This window comes from Rhea americana, unplaced genomic scaffold, assembly GCF_003343005.1.
Source record: "Rhea americana isolate MKP2758 unplaced genomic scaffold, rheAme1 scaffold_58, whole genome shotgun sequence".
Taxonomy (NCBI): Eukaryota; Metazoa; Chordata; class Aves; order Rheiformes; family Rheidae; genus Rhea; species Rhea americana.
In genome coordinates this window covers 490,631-509,945 of record NW_028186734.1, presented here as the reverse complement: position 1 = coordinate 509,945, position 19,315 = coordinate 490,631, and the positions used below count along the sequence as shown (strand labels likewise).

The following is a 19,315-nucleotide window of genomic DNA, read 5'->3' as shown; positions in this document are numbered from 1 at the left end:
GATGTGTTCAATGCCAAATAGGAACAGTAGAAGAAATAGCTTCCAAGTTTCACTGATTATTGTCAACTTGCCACCAAGTAGAACTTCTGAAGTCTAGTCTCCACATCTGATAAATCTAAGTAACTAACACAGGAGTTATTGATATATTGGGGCATTTTTTGTGATGAAAATAGTTAAGCTTTTCTGCCTTACTACTTCTTCAAGTGTTTTGGATGGACACAGATGCATATGGATATTCTTTTAATAAACAACAGRGCACATGGCTAATTTAGCATGTGAAATCTGTCACACCATTAGTCTGCAGCCTGACTTTCCTTTGGGAAGCCACAGGTTAAGCAATAGTCACTCCGTACTAAGCAGAATTCTCAGAATATATTGATCCCTGATTATCCATTAGACAACCCATTTATGCTGAGCGATCCTCCTACTATGCTTTGGCTAGTATGAAATCCGTACTGTACTTTACATATTGGGGCTTATGTTCAAATTTACCCCATCTGTGCATCACTATGGGGTATTGATCACCACTGTAGAAAATTGAATGAGGCCACTGACCTCATTTCATTCATAATGTGAGTTTCCAGAAGAAATGGCTTTAATTCTGACAATCCTAAGCTGGTAGGTTAACTTTCCAAATGCTAATGTCAAGTACTATTTGAAAGAAAGAAAAGTTTTTGAGACTTTGCAGGCTATATCCAGTATATTTGCACCACATGGACTTCTTAATTATTCAGATAAGACATTTAATATTTGATCAGAATCCGTAATCTCTTCTTCAGTTAACATATTATTTACTTTTGAAAACTGCTGATCTACCATACTTTTCCCATTGGACCTGCAAAAATGAATTGGTCCAATTTATATGCACAGAATAAAATATTGTGCTTTAACGCTCWAGATATTATTCATTACTTCCTAATCATATAAGCCTCCTTACCTCCTTCATATTTTATTAGTGCCCTTTAAAAAGACATAAAAAATCAGTCACGTAGTTATTCCATTTTAAATTATGCAAATGATGTTAAATGTAATTATAATCTATTCTTTATTAATTATAAATACACTCTATGTGTTTTTTATGGATTGCATTTATTCACTACAAATAATTAGGCATTTTAGTCCATTCCTGGTTTCATGACCAGAACATTATTCTTGACTGTTTGGAAAGTGAGAGGAATGCTCTTCAAACCAAATTAGCATAATTTTGCTATTAGTAGTTTTAATTCAGCAGCAGTTTATCCACAGTATACCTAAACTATACATGCATTTTCTATAATGCATTTGTTTTAAACAAGTTAAAACAGCCATTCTAAATTTTTCAGGACAGCAATATTTATATTCTTATGTAGCTTATGGCTTGGTGAATCTTTTAAAGCACTTTTCAAACTGAAACACCAGTTGTTCTTACACATGTGTTCTTACATATTTCCTCAAACACTTCAGTAATCGTCCTGTTAACAGAGCAAATGATCAACCTTTTCCAGCAGGAATGATTTTTCATTGCAACATGCTGATTTGATAGACCCAGGAAGTTCAGTGGAAAAAGTTAAGTCCTCTGAAATTGCCATGGGCTGTAGCTGGGCAGAGGAGCAAGCAAGCAAGCCYCCTTTCTCTTCTGCTTTCTTGTCTTCTTCTCTGTCAGCCTCCACCACATCTCACTGAGATAGCTGCTCACTGAGTTACCCACCACGGCGGTATCTCAGCAGTGTCCCTGCACATAAGGTTGTTGGGCTGTTGCTGTTCCTCAGCTGCTTGACTSTCTCACCATCATTTTATTTAGCAGTTAGAGGTGGCCCTGGCTCCTCAGCCACTGGAGACAAATAGGACATAGCCTGCCAAACAGCTATGAGAAGACGTTGGCAGCTTGGTGAGCCAGGAAAAAGGAAGGGGGACAAATGCTCATTTTAGACAGGTAAAAAGGAGGAAGAGGGCAACTGTGGGGTGAAATTTCCTCCTAGGCAAGAAGCTGGTGGGAAATTGGAGTAGCCATGTAAGCAGAGCAGTGCAAGAGGTTGGCAGAGAGAACGGCAGACTGACTTGGGGGATTTCATAAATACTGGCAGTCAGAAATGGCATGATGGCAGAATCAACCACATTGGAGTTACTGGGTTTGACGATCGGTTCAAGACTGATGCAAATTCACAGCATTGACACTTCTTCACAGGGCACAAACAGCAGAGGGAGTGGTTCTTGCCTCTGCAGCAATAGCAACTCTTAATATGGAACAGAAAAGAACCTGTTGTATGTACAAGCCTCTCTCAGGAGAGAAACTCTTCCCATGCTTACACCACATGGCAAAGGGAGGTAAGGGGGTAAGGACCTTCCTTGATGCACAAGGTGAAACTCTTCAGAGGCAGATGTTGCCGTGGCTGTTCCACTGCCTTCTGCTATCCGAGCTAGTGTGCAGTACAGGAGGCAGCAAGCTGTCCTCCTTTTAGAGGAATTACAGATACTTGTCTTTATCTTCCCTCAACAGCTCCAGAAAGCTTCCTTTCCAAATACCCCCTAATAACTGCTCTGGGAAGACTGAAGCTTCCACGCAGTGCAGTGTAGRTTCCTGAATTAAGCATGAATTTTAAGTGTGTGATTAGTCCAGGTGAAGACAACAGGAATACTTTGCCCTTTTTGTGCTTAAACATTTGGCTGTATCACAGAGCTTAAGAGTTTCAGCATGAGAAACTATTGGCATTCAGATTTTTTACAGGAAACACGTACAGGAGTGATCCTTGTGCTTTTCCTTACCAAGAATGATGACACATCAGCAACAAAATTGAGTATAACATAGCAAATGCTGAAAAGCGAGGGCTCCTGTACCTCTTACTCAGGTAAGAGTATTAAAAGCAACCACCTCTGACCCCACATAAACAGTCAGCAGAGAAACAAAGCAACTTAAGCAGATGGGGAACAGCTTATAGTGCAAAGCTTTTTAGATTTTTATGGCCTTCCAAGATCCTCTAAATTGAAGTATGACTGTGAGGTTGAAACACGTTTTGTACATGAGCATGTACAAGAGTTTTCCTGTGCAATCCTGAGCAATTGCTGTGATACCAGCATTGCTCTTCCAGGCACTGTCAGCCGTTACTCGCTGTCAGAATGGTTTAGCGCATTGTTTGCATGGAGAGTATTTCACAACATTGTTCTCTGCACTTAGTTCTGATATTAGCTGAGCTTTTGTTCACTTACCTTTGATTTTCGTCTGCAACTCTTTCTGTTTGTCGCTGGTGTCATTGGTCCAGTTGGACAAATAATAACTTCAGTAAAACTAAGCATTTTCTGTTTGTGGTTTTACTCATTCAACCACTCATGCTTCAACTCTGGCTTTTCTGCTTTACATAGCAGTGACAGTACACAGCTTCTGCAAAGTTGGCATAAGAAACTACATATGGCTTCTATGAGTAAGGAAGTCCTTAGAGAGGCTCAGGGCCACCTTATCAGCTCCAATACCAAGTCTCTACCTTGCTTTCAAGATGGTGAAATATCATTCATTCCTGGCTGCTGAATATCCCTGTAGGACATTCTGAGCCATGCCAGAGATCAGTGTTACTTCTGTAATTCTAACAGCAATTACTCAGTATTTCTTAAAATATAGGAAATTGGGAGCACCCAGCAAAGCTATTAAGCAGCAGGTTTAGAGTGAACTAAAGGAAATATTTTTTCACACAGCACATAATTATGCTGTGGATGGAGCTCATTGCCTCAAGTTGCTGTGAAGCCAAAATTATAAATGGGTTCAAAAATGGGCTAGACAAATTCATTATTAAACACAATGGCTATATGCAGTCCCTGGCTAAGGAAGAGATTGCTCAGGAAAGCCACTGATTGCCAGAAGCTAAGAGAGCATGCTGGGGGAAGATTCACTCTCTTTTTGCTCTATTCTTCATACTTTCTTGTAAACATCTGCTACTAGTCACTATCGCAGAAAAAATAATGGGCTATGTGGACCTCCGGTTTGACCCAGTATGCCTGTTAACAGACATAAAAAAGAGGAAAATAAATCAATGCTTCTGTATATACAAAGCAAAAAATGTGATGTGAAATGGTGATTTATTTTTACATACCAGTAGTCAGTTTTATAGGCGTAACATCACTTTAATGATTAGATAGCATCCTATTTTAGTTCTTTTACTTTAGCCACTCTTCTCCTAATTCACTGTCTTGATACTGGACTGTGAAATGCAGGATAATGAATCTGTAAAGGAAAGGAGAAAAGAAGAAATACAGTTGGTTTACATTTGTAAACCAAAAATGGTTTACATTTAAAATGCATGGAACTGCTATGCTACAGCCTAATCCTGGAGTCAAGTTCTGAGCAGTGCTTTATTCTGCAAAGAATCTTGTTTACATTCATTAGGCTCTTTCAAGAGGGTGGTTGAACTTGAGGTGTAGAGTGGTAGTGGCACTGAAGTCTAGTCTAGGCACTTCTTGCCTTTTGGAGAACAAAAACAGACAGTTATGTGAATTTTGAAATTAAACAGGGTGAATTTCCAAACCGCTGGAAAGCATTTGTTTTGATTTTGCACTGGGACAGACTTTTCAAATGTAAGCAAGTTTGATGTCTTGCTGCTTTCCTAGTCATTTTATACACATTTCAATTTTACAGCTGAGTTTTTCATTGTCTCTTCTTTTACAACATCACCAGCTTGAATTTTACCTCTTGATGGTTACATTGTGAATCAGGTCTATAGAACTGACAGTAGGTAGAACATACAAAAATGTTTGAATTCAATAAAAAGACTTATAAATTGTACATACTTTTTGTATGTTTAATTGTAGATCTTGTTAGAGATTGACATATTTTCCCTCCATTTGTCAATTCTTTGCATAGCATTTGTGTTTGTTTTACTGTTATTTACTAAGCACATGTATCTCCGGCATACAAAGTTAAAGATGAYGGTGCTATCTGCAGCATTCAGGGCTTCTATAAAGTTTAATTATTTTGTGGATTACTTTTTTGTTTCTTGTCAATTGAGACTGTGTATTTGCTACTTTCTTTGTGCCATCTTTTTTCAAAATACTGTCATTCTGCTGTAAATTGATTTTTTWTATATATATATTGCTGAGGTAGAAGTGGCCTCCCTAGGAAGACAATATCTTTCCTGTTGACAAAACTAGGAATATGTTTTCTTTTAGCCCAGATGATATGATATGTTTCAGTGGARTTGCCTTAAATATCTTCAAAAAAGATCAGGTTGGATCTTTTTAGCCCTGTTCCAAGGGCCAAAAAGCTAGCAAAACTACTGRACTACTGATCTCTCTAGCTGCATGTGGACTCTGCTCTTGCTTACTGGATGTTTACACTCCTTCCCCAGGTATGCTCCCTCCAATGCCAGGAGCTTCCCCCACAGATAGGACTTTGCCTTTCACTCATCCCCTCCTAGGTGTGGAGACCCCAGTTCTCACCTGCTGACCACGACAGGACAACGAGGTGAAAACATGCATAGTCCCACAGTTATCACAGTAATACTTAAAAGCATTCAGATAGGATTCAGCAGGGGTATCTAATTACTGATACCAGATAGCACACCTTCAACATGTGCGATTTTGAAAAGTACCAAATTATGACATATGCTACAATTTCTGTGTTACCCTACATGGCTCAGCCCTTGCCTGTTTCACATCTCTCACCTATGTTTTACCTCTGCTACATCCTTCTCCTGAGTGCAGGGGCAGGGTGGTGTGTGTGGCTCCCCTTCTCTAACACAGGAAAAAGTGAGGAGCAGGAGGTGGACTACACTCCTTTGCTCCCTTCAGCTGGCAACATTCTTTAGTTTTCCTCGGAAAAAATACTTGAGCAGATGTGCAGATTTTGYGGCCAGGGTGCGGAAAGAGATGTGAGAAGGGGTAATACTCAGGTAGGAAATTCTGCRTCTCCAGGGCTGAGGGAGGGTAAGGTCACCTGTTGATGTGTCCTGGTTCCCCACTTCTCTCAGAGAATAACAAGTCCCAGAGTTCCTGGAAACCTGACTGACTGATCCAGAAGCTTAGTAATGTTTTTTTATAGTATCATAAAAGATTCAAATGTTGCTATCCACATAACTGTTTCAGACTGGAGTAGCCATATGTTGGAGAACTCAATAATATAAAACAGCAAATAAGGTTGCTTTCCTCTCTACTTCCTCAGAAAAAGAAAAAAATCATGATGGAAAATATTATTGTTAATGTCACTAATAGAAGCCACATTTTAAAAAGATGAAGATGCACATGCTTAAAGTAATAAAGTACTAGCTTCACCATACAGTTCTGCCTGTGCCTGGAAAAGTTTATGCATCTTCTAATGAAAGACAGAGAAGCTTCACTGGTTTGTGCCAAAATTCGTGTTGTTGTCAGATCAAATACTTTTATTTTAACTGATACAGTACAYTCAGATGCTAGCTATGATGACAACAGTGAAGATACTGAGAATGATAACATGCAAGTCCAGCTACTCAATACAAAAAAGCAAGCAATGCTTGTTTTGGGTATTATCTTGGATATACCTKTAGACAGATTCTAATGGAATTAAGAGGTTGACTTAGGGATAAGTAGGGAATTCGTATGCCCATCACCATGTTACATCATAGACTTACACCAAGTCCGAACAGCCTAAGGCTACTGACAAATTTTTCCTGGTACCTTAAAAGCTGTTAGCAGTGGGATACSGTAAGAATGGCAGAAAACCTGAATTTCAGGTTCACTGAGCCTGAATCAACTTACTGAGCCATCCCAGTGTCCCAGAAGTCTATTTCGTTTTGGAAGACAAATCTTTTGTTGCAACTTTTCTTAGGTAATTCCAGAACATTTCTGGATTTTGATACAACTTAGCATAAAACCTAAATTTAGTCTGAAATTTAGTCTGAAACCTTAAAAAATACTGTCTCCCATATCCTGCGAATCACTGGTATCAGGAGGGTGTCCTGAACCATCAAGAAAAATTGCAGCACCAAAATCTSCACTGAAATGACTCCTGCCTTCAGCATTTAAAAAATAAAAATAAAAAAATGGGGACACAGTATCAAGAGAAGTATCCTTTTCTGAAGGTCCTCGGTAGAAGCAGATGCTGTTGYCTAAAATTTGATGCTGGTTGTCCTGTTAGCCCATGGTCTCCCCAGCACTAGTCCCTTTTGAACTTACATCTCTGAACCTCCTAGCAGTAAGTTTTCCCCTGTCCTTGGGTGCTCATCACAAGAGTTGGGACTTCCATCAAGTGTCAGGACTCCAGTGCTTCAGTGGCAAGTCACTCTTGTCAGCCTAGCTCACTTTTCATGGTTTTCAGGCAGAATTTGGCTTTCGGAGTCTAACAATACTTTTAGTAGTAAGAAATCTGATTAAATATGAACTTTATAGATTATTTTAAACAACTAGTAATTGTCTTAATGAGAGACAGATGCCTAAGATCTTTGTATTGTCTTATAAGGGAAATATTTATATAGAGACTCAAATTTTTAAAAGTTTTGTTTTATGGAGGGATGAGAAGAATAAAGGCATCTGCTGCTATTCAGTGGAGCTTTTATAATGTTGGCCTGCCTCAATTAATCTAGCTTGAGTGCAGTGTTCTAATGAGAGGAAATATAGAATAAAAATGTAGAGCTGCAATGTATATAAATCTTGAAATGTCCATGAAGAACTGATAAATTGCTGCATTTTGCTCAGTTTATGCAAAAGAGAAAATGAAGAAGCAGATTGCAAAAAAACAAAATTATACGTCAAGTCATTAAATCTTAGTGTTCATTACTGAAGAATTGTTTTGATACTTAGCAAGATCAGGACTGAACAAAAGACTAGCTAGGTGACATGTTGGTAAGAGTTCTGCATCAGAAAAAAAATCCACAGCATAATGTCATGGGTGCAGAACTATTGTTATTCCTTTTTCTATTCTTAGAGCTATGAATGGAAATAATATTCTGCACTTTTTTTTCTTTGTGACTGACYCTTTATTTGTTTGTCAGGTTTCTTGCTGGCTTTCTTAATCTGACTGCATTGTAAAATGGAACTTGTCGCTTTTTAGCCAGACAGTTAGCTCCTTTACTTCATAAACAGCTCATCTTCATGTCTTCATCATATTGTCCTTATAAGAAAAATACTGTCCTGTGCATCAAGGGTACTTTTCTTCCCATTTTTGGTCATTTCTTTTCTGCTTGTGTTACGCTTGATTCATTATTTTCCTAACCTGTGCTGTTACTTGCACGTAGCAAAGTAGATGGAGAAACTAGAGGAGAGAGAGAGACATCCTTGTTTCGTATCTGTCCTATAGTAATTGATCGTATCCAAATTGCCATCTCCACTACTATTGCTGGGTATTGATTTTTTTCTGTTAGGTAGTACAATACTGATTTCACTTGCAAAGTGTATTTTCTAAATGTATTCTGTTTGAGTAGTACCGAGTATGGAGGAAGAAGAGAAATTTTCATTGGGACAGGCAGAGATTTCCGTTATATTTCACATGGTCAGTATGGGTTTGGAAGACTTCTAACAGTTCTTCAAATTTTCTTTACTACGCATCAGGAATATTCTAGCTGATTACATTGAAATAGATTTGGACAATTCAAAAAAGCAGCTCTGGATACATTCTGTTGTAAAGCTGTCACTTGTGTATTCTGTTTTTACTGATCTAGTGACAAAATACTAGTATCACATACCTAATGTCAGATTAGTGRTCCAAAAAGGATCCTCAAGTGACAGCCTTTATGGAGAGCAACCTCTTTTTCCCCTCCTTCATTTTTAAAGTACYTCACTTAATGGATAAAGTGAGTGTGTCTCATTTCAGTAGCCTGTGATCCCATGTATTATATATTTGAATAAACTGGTTTAGGTGTGGTCGATGACTTGCTCCAAGGATACCTCTCTTGGAAGAAGGAAGTGCCATATATACATTTCAGGTAACAACACAGGACTGTTCAGGTGCTGCTAGTCATTCGTGCATCTAACCAGACATTGTTTGTTTTAAGAAGGATTCCTGAGGCTGTGTTGAAACTCTGCTGTCCGCTAGTATGCAGTGAGCATGCTAAAAATGCTTAGATTAACGACAGACAGCAACATGCATCATCTTCATCACTTAGTGCCARTACTATTTTTGTGCTGATTATCTTTACATACTCTTAAATACTTCTCTGCATTATACTTGCAGTGAAGTTTCTGAGGGAGATGTGGAATTGTCTATTTTTTTCAAAGCTTCCCTCCTCCCACTTCCTGCCAATAAGTGTGTCGTTGTTCCRAATGGAAAATGTTTCTTCCAGGAAGAGGTCACAGAATGAAGGGGTGTCTGGGAAAAGGAGACCTAGCTTTAGAGCTGGAGACTGGTGTTTCCAGTGGGGAAGCAGCAAGAGCTCCCAGAGCCATGGAGGCATTCGGCAGCTGCGCTGTCACCACTACGACTCTCTCCTGAGCCACAGAGYGCAGCAAATGCTGGATGCCAGCCAGGCAAATTGAGAAGTAGACACACAGCTTTAGATAGAGGGAGATCCCTTTCTTTAGAGCAAGGAAAATTTACTCCTTCTAGAAGAAGGAATAAGTCTTTTTTTATATATGAGCAAATAGTGTATTTGCAAATACTGAGGCAGACATCGAGTCTCCAGAGTTTCCTGTGGAGAAGAACAAGGAAGATAACAAACCACCACAATGAAGTGCTATCATTTTTCGCAAGGGTTCTGCAAGTGTGCCCTTGTCTGCCTTAGCCTGCCACGGTCCTCTTATTTCCCTTGAAAAGTGCTGTTTTATCCACTAGGAAAAACAACAGTATGCAAAAGATATCTGTGCTGGCCAGTGTACTCAGGCTTTTATCTTGTAATTTATTATGATGTCAGTGTCTCCTCTTAGCAGAATTAAAATCTTATTATGTGCGCTTTGTTTCTTTCTTATCTTTTATCCAAACTATATTAACTGGAGTGGCCTAGATAGATTCATAACAACCCTTGAGGCTCACTTAGTGAGCAGACTCTGAGGGGTGCTTTGTCACTTCTGAAGAGTGAGATCAGCTACATGCATGTTACAACTTGGCTGAAGACAGGAGAGGTTTTGTTCACTTTTCAAATTCACCTTTTCCTTCCTTCGTTTCCTTTCTCCACACGTTGCTTTCTGTTATTCCAGGGAACTCTRTTACTTTCCAGATTTTTCYAAACTCTGTGGTTCTAAATCAAAACCAACAAGTCTATACAGAGTAGTTTAAGATGTTACCACATTTCCTATGSTTGGGTCAGCTGATAATGTAAAGARTCGGGGAGTTTTTGTGAATTCTGAGCTCAGCTCAGGCTATCTCTATTACAATCAATTACACTCATTCAGGTAAAATGAGGACAAAAAAATATTACTAGCTTAGCTAGACATGTCAGAAGCCACCTTTTTCATCAGCTTATGTGTCCACCAGGTCAGTGTTGATCACCTTTCATTCAGCAAGCAGATGACAGAAATGCACAGATATTAAATAAATAGTACTTATTCAAACAATGTAGTTACTCAAATGTAAGGAGTAGTGTTCTGGCTTACAGTTTTGATCAAGTCCTATTGCCGTGGAAAATAATTGGTGTATTTCCCATRTACTTCAAAGTGAGTTTTCTTGAACCCTTAAGCCTTGTTTTATGAATTACATAGARTATGTAGGCAATGAGCAGGGTCCTTCTTATCAGTAACTACATAAAACATGAGTGATCAAAAAGTTATAATGACTTCAACACAAAGCTTACTACTTCAGTGAAATACATAYTTCTTTTGGCTTTCTTCTGATGTTAAAAAATGCTGTTGTTTCTTTTTCTTTCTTTCTTTTTTTTCTGTATTTTAACCCAGTTGCAAACTCTTTTTTTTTTACTGTGGGAAGAAAAAAATAGTAATTCTTACCTACTTTTTTCACGACACATTCTATCATTTTGTTCTCCTTTAATGACATTTCATTAGCTATTTGAAATCATTCCTTGGGGCAAGCTTTTATTATTTGTAAAATAAATCAACCATCATAGTGCTAATCTTTAGGAGGAAAAATGGGCTAGAGTCAGAAGAAATATTTAAATTTTCTATTAGATTTTCTTTTGGAATTAAAAATTAAAGTGCTGAAAATGCTCCAAAATAATGTTTTCAAAGGMGGAGCTCTAGGTATCTAAAACTATTTTCTAGAAGCTATGTGTCAGTTAACATTTCTGAGTACTTTGGACRTCTGCCCCTTTGTTAGAGGTAAGCAAGTTTTTCAAAGATGAGGGCAAAAGAGACCCATTAAAATGTCAGTGAGTTTGGTTTTGTCACTTCACTAAAGGATGAACAAGTCATAATTAGATGCTTGAAATGGCGCTATGGGTGCCTGCATTGGCTCACGATTGRTGTCTCTGCCTTCATCCAGTATTTTTAAAGTACCTCTCCTTTTTGGCCTCATTCAAACCATATTGCAGTGATTAGGCTGAGTATTTCCTTTTGTGCCTGTCACTTGAGCTGTTACCTTTCTGGAAATGGTAGGAAAGTGTTAACTTAGAATCTGTCACAAAACTTTTATGCACACATTCAGTGCGTTGCGTATAGCCTTGAATCCTGCGCTTCCGGTGTAAATATCTTTGTCTTGGTAAGTAGAAATGCTCTTTAAGAAGTAAAACAAGTCTATCCCATCGTTTACGAGCACAGTGTGCAGTTGACACGTGTAATTACATCCTTTGGAACAATGTAGGGGGGGAGGCTAGGAGACAGCAGAGTTATTGAATAATGAAATTGATAATTTTGCACACAAAAGGGTGGATAATGCCYATATGCTGATCAGTGTCTTTCTGTATTGCCCTGGAAGAAGTTTCCTATCAAAGCACAGAAATAGTTCGTATTCAGTGGAGCCTGTTTTGGCTCRTTTTATTGTTTTACAGACTTATTACAGTCATGAGTATTTCTCAAGTTGACTGCTTTCTTGAATATGTGCAAGGTGTGATAGTTGTGAACAAATCTTTTCACTATGTATTTTGTTAAAATGAAAAGTGGGAGAGGAATGGGGAGAATTATTTATGAAAATCTCACATGCTGTACCTGAAGACCATTTGTTAAATCCTCGACAAGCAGGAATCTGTTTTCATGAGAGGAAATAAGTACCACTTGAAACTAAATTTATTTTTTTTACACACAAATTGAAAATGACATATCCTGTACATTAGTTACAGTACAAGTGTGTGTATTGTACCCAGAGGGTCCTTTCTATGAAAAARGATCATAAAATCCCAACAACATACTCTATTTTCGTGCTGGAGATAAATCTGGAAGATGGATGAGGTTAAGTTATTGCTAACTGGTATGCCAGGAATAAGTTTCTGAATTAGAATGTTAATTGTATGTTCTCTTGCAGTCCTCTTACTAATTCACATTTCACCGCACTTCTAAAATCTTTCCTTACAGGGAAGTCTTAAAGAATTTGAAAGGATTAAAAYTGCTGGGGTTCTTAAAACTTAAGTAGGTAGAATGCAAATGGCTCTGAAAACTTAACAGAATTTAAGTTGTCTGTCAAAWTTTCAGGCCACACTGAAGAATCTTTAGAGATTTATATTCCCACTGCTGCATGTTAGAAGAGAACATCAAAAACAGCTATATTAGATACCAAGATAAGRAATGATATCAATATATCTCATAAATATATTGGTTTTAAAATTATATGGGAAGTGTGTAATTCTTTGTAAATTACTATAGAATTACTCCTTGACATTCACTTTTACAATATTGTCMTGGATTAAATGACAATGTGGAGACTAARTGGACATGGATATCAAAATATTTTTGTCACAAATATAAGCAGTTTTACAAATTAAGTGATTTCCCTGTTCCATGGCAGAGAGGACACGGTCCAGGGGAGAAGTTAGATGGGTCAAAGAAGTGGTTCCAGCCGTGCCTTGTCTTCCTTCAGCTATGAGCATCRTTGTCCTCCTGGACATCTCCAGAAGTCAAGGAAACGGGTCAAAGTCCTGGTGCAACACTCTCCAAGAGGCCCCAGGCACCATCAGTTGGAGGACTGGGTACAGAATACCTAGTTCTTGATTGTCTCATTCAAATTCACTTAGGGCCTAACAACTAGCTGTTGTCACTGCTAATGCTCATGATCTGCTTATCTCAAAGGTGCTGGACACCTTTGCAACTTCCACAGTGACTGGCARGTTGTTTACCCATAAGTTACTTCTCTATTCTTATAATTAAGCTATTCTCTTAACCCACAGGGTTAAGTAAAGTTCATCTACATATGCTACCACTGTCATGAACTAAGATTAACTTATGCTAACTTCTGCAAGTATCTGCGTCATTAAGATAGCGTGCCAAAGCAGTTTCATCTTTTTAATATGATTTCATTATGCAGCTATAGCTTAACTAGATTGGTCAGCTGTCAAGGGAATTTTAAGTCTATGACTTCAAAATTACAAATGTTTTAGAAAATATCCTAGTTGAAAAGATCTTGGCTCTAAAAAAGTCTGACTTGGTAAGCTGTGCTGCAGRCAGTTGGAGCAGGAGCCAGCAGTTTCCTTTCCATTTCTTCAACATTTAATGTAGRTGTGATTACGACGACCAGGAAGATTTTTGCTCTTCTCTTCTCGTGTGTTCGGTGGACTAACACAAATGCATCTGAGAAGGAAAGAGTCTCTTTCCTACCACAGGCCACTCTTCATGTAGACCTTGGTGAATCTGTTAATGCAAAGATTGGATTGTTTGTTTGTTTTTCTTTTTTTAATCAGTTCAAGGAGACACAACTAGGTTAAGGAGCAACAGCCAGAAACAATATTAGAGTCACGGCAATTAGGACTATAACTCCGTATCTTCTTTCAGGCTTATTTGTGCCTTTTCTCTCACATTCAGAGAAGCTTACGGAAGCTACCAGCCTACTTTTCCAGAAAATTCCAAACAGAATGAGGAAGTTTGGGAGAAGACATCAATATATTCTATTTGCAGCAGTCTTTAGTGTGTTTTTTTTTCCTTTCCATTTTCAGACCTGGGTGTGAGTAATGCATTGATAAGTGCTTTATAAATGCTGAAGGCAGTTTACATTGATTAGATAGATTTTCACATTGACTCTTGCAACAGACAGTTTTCAAGGACAAGCATAGTAAAATGTTTTTTAAATTCCATTATTTGAAAACTGGACATAATTCTCAGTGATTGAAGCTGACAGAAGAAAAAGCTGATGGTGAATATATTCTCTGGTGGCCTGCTGTCATCCACAAATACTTTCATTGATGAAGGCAATGACTGAAGTATGAAGAGTTGCTTGCATACAGTGGGTTGCCATCAGTGAAAAAATTTACCATTCTCACAAACTCTTGGGGTGATCTATCACTTGCAGGTGATGCATTCTCAATGATAAAATCTTTCCTCAAAGTGACTAGAAGATTTAAAGTGTTGTTTTATCATTTGGACCTCTCTGCAGAATTCTCTRACATAATGATCCACGATCATTCCTTCTCAGTTCCTTAAGAAGTCTGTAGTCATAAATAAAATGAATGTGATAATTTCACTATTTTTTTTCAAAATTCAGGTGATGTTTTTAAGTAACAAGAACATCCTCACCTGCCAGAAATTTTGTAGATTCTGAATATTTTGAAAAGCCAATGAACTGGCAGATATACAGACCTTATAAATCTTACACTTTTTATTAAATGAGCCTGAAGGTCCTTGTCTTCCCAAAATTGATGGAATTGCTTAAAGTATGTATTTATTTTACAAGGGGCTGTAAAGACATTATTCCCATTAGATACAAAGTAGAGTCTACCACCACACTAGGATGTTAACTCAAGAGTTTATTATTAGATGYGTTTGTGCTATTTGTAATCTCCACATATAAACTGGACACAACGGTCGATATAGATATATTAGGTTAAACTAGTGACATTTCTTCACTATACAATTTAGGGCATTTTAGGCATTTAATTTTGGTGTAATTCAAAGAATTTAAGTTTCTTACATAGCTAATTGAGTTTAGACAAGGACCTACTTTAGTTGTCTATTCTGGCCTAAAATAGACAGTGAAAGTAGCTCTCTGCATTTAGTTTCAGAAAAGCCCAGAGCCATTTGTAACAGAATATGACAAATAATGCATTTTGTTAAAGTGAATCTCAGTCTAATTATCAAGAAATGCCGTGGAAAAATGAATATGAGCAATGTCACTTTACTGTCACTTCAGGAAAATTAAGCGCCAAAATTGACCTCAAAAAAAGTCATACATTCAAAAACAAAACCAGAGATTAAATTTAAGACTGTTACACAGTGAAATACATAGTTTTGATACCTGTAAATAATGTTTGTTTATTATATAGGCGAGCAAGAGATACTCTCTCATGAGGTTCAACAAGGGCAAGTGCAGAGTCCTGCACCTAGGGAAGAATAACCGTARGCACCAGTACAACCTGGGGGCTGACCTTCTGCAGAGCACCTCTGCAGAGAAGGACCTGGGAGTGGTGGTGGATGACAGATTGACCATGAGCCAGCAATGTGCCTTTGTGGCTGAGAAAGCCAGTGGTAYCCTGGGGTACATTAGGAAGAGTGTTGCCGGCAGGTCGAGTACAAGAGAGACATGGAGCTACTGCAGAGAGGGCTATGAAGATGATCCAAGGGCTGGAGCAYCTGCCCTATGAGGAACGGCTGCGAGAGCTGGGCCTCTTTACCCTGGGGAAGAGAAGACTGAGGGGGGATCTTAGCAATGTGTATAAGTACCTAAAGGGAGGGTGTCAAAGGGACGGGGACAAACTCTTTTCAGCTGTCCCATGTGACAGGACAAGAGGCAATGGGCAGAAATTGAAGCACAGGAAGTTCTGCTTGACTGTGAGGGGGAATTTCTTCCCTGTGAGAGTGASRGAGCACTGGACCAGGTTGCCCAGAGAGGYTGTRGAGTCTCCTTCTCTGGAGATCTTCAAGGCCYGCCTGGAYGCAACCCTGTCTAACATGCTCTAGGTGACCCTGCTTGAGCAGGGGGTTTGGATTAGATGATCTCCAGAGGTCCCTTCCAACCTTAAAGATTCTATGATTCTATGATTATGTCCTTAACTTCTCATTTCTTTGCTTGTAAAAGCTTGTATTTTGTAAATGACGTGATAGGAGACTACACTGTTGTCACCTAGCAACAATGAAGTATTTTTTGAAAAAGTCACTTGGCTTTGGATTAATAATAAAAATAGTAATTCCACACTACTCTTTACATTTGTAGATCTTGAAGTGCTTACAAAGATCCATTTGTTTTACTATCTTTAATTTAAAGCATGAGAAACTAGGATGGGAAGTGTGTTGTCAGAAATGACAGTCAGTAGAGCAACTGAATGTATCCTGAAGACCTCATTCTATTCCCCTTATTCCAGCTTCTTCAAACTGTACTTTTATATAGGTCCTTTCCAATATTTCTATTCTTATGAATTTCAGATGAGAAAAGGGAATAATTTGAAAAATCAGTATTTGCAATGATTATCTCACTCTCTTATTTGAGATATTGCAGTTGTTTTCTAGTCTGAGGGTCACAGTGAATTAGCCCTTGGCAAATATTTAATTTTTAATGGAAAGTGCTGCAGCACTGAAGTAAAGCAAGCAAAAGCTTCACATTCATCCTAAGATGATCCTGCTGCTGCATTATTGACCAGTTCTTATGTTTCAAGTACAGCAATGCAGTGTATATTTCAGTGGTTTTCAAAAACTGTTTGATCTTGATTATTAAAATATTTTCTAATAACAGAAGGACAATCAACAYTGCATACTGAAATACCTGGTGTAACAACAGCTGGTTTGAAAAGTGTTCCATTCAGCAAGTAGATCGTGGGAGCTGGATACCCAAGGTCTTGTGTGATCTGAGTTAAAGAAATATGTATTTTAAATGATGTGAGACATGCCCTACGCTCATTTAAAGTTCTCCATTACCCTTGCCAGACATTTGTTGGAATGAAGCTGCTTGGGCACATATATCTTCCTAATAGTCCACATTTTTAAGAAATTTTATGGGATGAATTAGAATGAATAGCCACTAAGATAATGTGTGGACTGCTGTGCAGCAGTGACTCCGGAGAGTGATACATCAGGAAAGACATTAAAAAATTTTCTGGAATGAAACTTGTATTTCTCACAAGTTAGGAAAGATCTTGAAAGATCATCTGTCATGAGATTCCTGCTCTGTTCTTTACTTGTGGGATAAATGGGATTTCTCCTTATAATTCATTGTGGATTATCGTTCTGTGGCAGTTTGTGTAATGGTAGCACACAGGGGATTTAGGAAATGGCATGCCAGCTGTCTTTACAATAATGGTTTCTTTTTATGCTCTCACAGTGTAATACCTCTTCCTTCAAATTATCTTTTCTGTACACTCTCACTGAAATATCTGTGTACATCCAAAAAAAAAGTAAAAAAAAAAAGAATCTACGAAATTAAATTATCATAGATTTTCTTTCGTTCACGTTTCTTTAGTATTGATAAAAATCCAAAGAAAATTAAACATATGRATTTCTTTTCTGCGATTTATTTTTTAAAAAAGAAATGGAAGTCAATCTACAGTAGCTGGAAACTTAAGTCTGTCTCCTGTTTCTCATTATTGTGTAAGGTTTGAAATATAAGTATTGTAAAAAATAGAATTATCTGGTTTGTAGATATATTATTAGAAGATATTTTATCTCTAAGGCTCATTAAGCTTATCATTGTTTCCAGAAGTTCCAAGCAGGTGGAAGAAATTGAACCCGTACTTCAGCAGATGAGAAGCAGACAGGCTGCCCAAACCAGTACATTGCCTATTTTATTTCTGCCATGAATTCAATACAGTACAAATGTTTTCCACTTGTCTCCAGAGACTTACTTGAATCGATTGGTTTAAAGTGATTTTGTAAAAGTTCATTAGTGGGACAGGGAGAAGGGGGAGATCCCTAGGAGTATATTTTGATCTTCCATATTTCAGGGTATAGTCTATAAGCTGTACCAGCAGATCTCTTTCTCTGTAATAGCACATGTAATGCTTAGTGAGTTAAACACAAAGCCACTTGCTAGGTAGTATCCTGTCAATCAAATCTGTGAACCAAATCCATGAACTAGTCTCTAGCAGAAGGACTGTGAGGAAACTAGAATTCTTCTGTGGTTTAGCTATCTGAAAGGCAAAATCCTGAAGATACCCAGATGAGTTTTAGACATTATCAACAGTTAGTTTCTTCGTTCTGCCTTTGCAACTTCATTGCTGAACATTTCCATTTCTATTTTACCTTTACCTCTGATTTTTAATTATTCATCTTCCAGTGTTGTCTAAGTGTGAACTTTGCAAGAAACTCAGACACAGGTCTCTGTCTCTACCAACAAATAACAATTCCTCATTCAGTTTAGCCTGGTTTACCACAATAGTATTTTCCATCCAACATAGGTCAAGAGTGCTCTGGAGTTKAGTACTTGCTTTAGTGACCATTGGCAGATTTTTAAGCCCATTTTAGATAACAATTGGTACCCTTTTGGCAAGCAGCAACAAGGATATAAATCATCAAGATTTTCAGAGCTACACTTTCTCTATMCTGGTAGGAACTGGCTCTCCTCAAAGTTGTACCCAATGATGGTGCCCTCTGATTAAGGAGAGACTTATTTCTATTAGTGGGTCTGAATCATTTCAATTTGCAAACATTTAAAAATTTTCTAAAGGAGATACAGAGAGCTGTAGAACAAACAAATTGAAGCCTTCTGACAAGATACCTGTTTTTCTTAGGTTATCACTTACAGACCTCTTAGAATCAGGGATTCCCTGGATCCAGGGGTCTTCACATCATRAGTGAACTTAATAAAAGAAAACTCATTTTAGATATGGAGTGCCCCCAGGTTCCATTGACTTCAGCAAGAGATCAAGGGATTATTTTGACTTTTATGCTGTTTACTAATGGAAATCATTGAGATTTAAAAAACAATGCACTTCAAGTAGGAGGACAGAGGACACTAGTAGTAGTCCTTTTCATGGGTATTACCTACTTTAAACCACTCAGAATGTGTAGAGGTCTTGCAAGACACAAGCTTCATTAGGTTTTCCCTGTTTAGCTTGGCAGCTTAACCCTTCTTGGCTTCTGTTATCAAATGACAGCTTGGGTGTTTTATTAATTAAAAGAATATTTTAGCACCTTCATCTTTCTTATTTTCATTAAATCTATTAAACAGCACAGGGGCTGAGGGAATATTAAATGATGCCTTTCATAAAATCACATTTTTATTCMCTGACAAATAATCTTCTTGATTGTGTCATAAATAGTGTTTTTAGTAAAGGGCACATACATGTCAGTTGAATCCAAATCTTTTAAATGCCTATGTATGTTGACATCATGTAGGTTTATGTATAGTCACCTGCCAAGAGGTAACTGAGGGTTGTGAAAATGTTAAAAATATACTGTTAGTGCAATGTGAAACTCTGTTCTCAAATACTGG

General features: G+C 37.9%; 1 protein-coding gene across 1 annotated transcript in view; it reads left to right on the top strand.

Moving 5' to 3' along the window:
* The window catches only part of PTPRM (protein tyrosine phosphatase receptor type M), a 370,997-nt gene that overhangs the window by 290,035 nt on the left and 61,647 nt on the right, over positions 1 to 19,315 (top strand). The gene's annotated exons all lie outside the window — the stretch shown is intronic.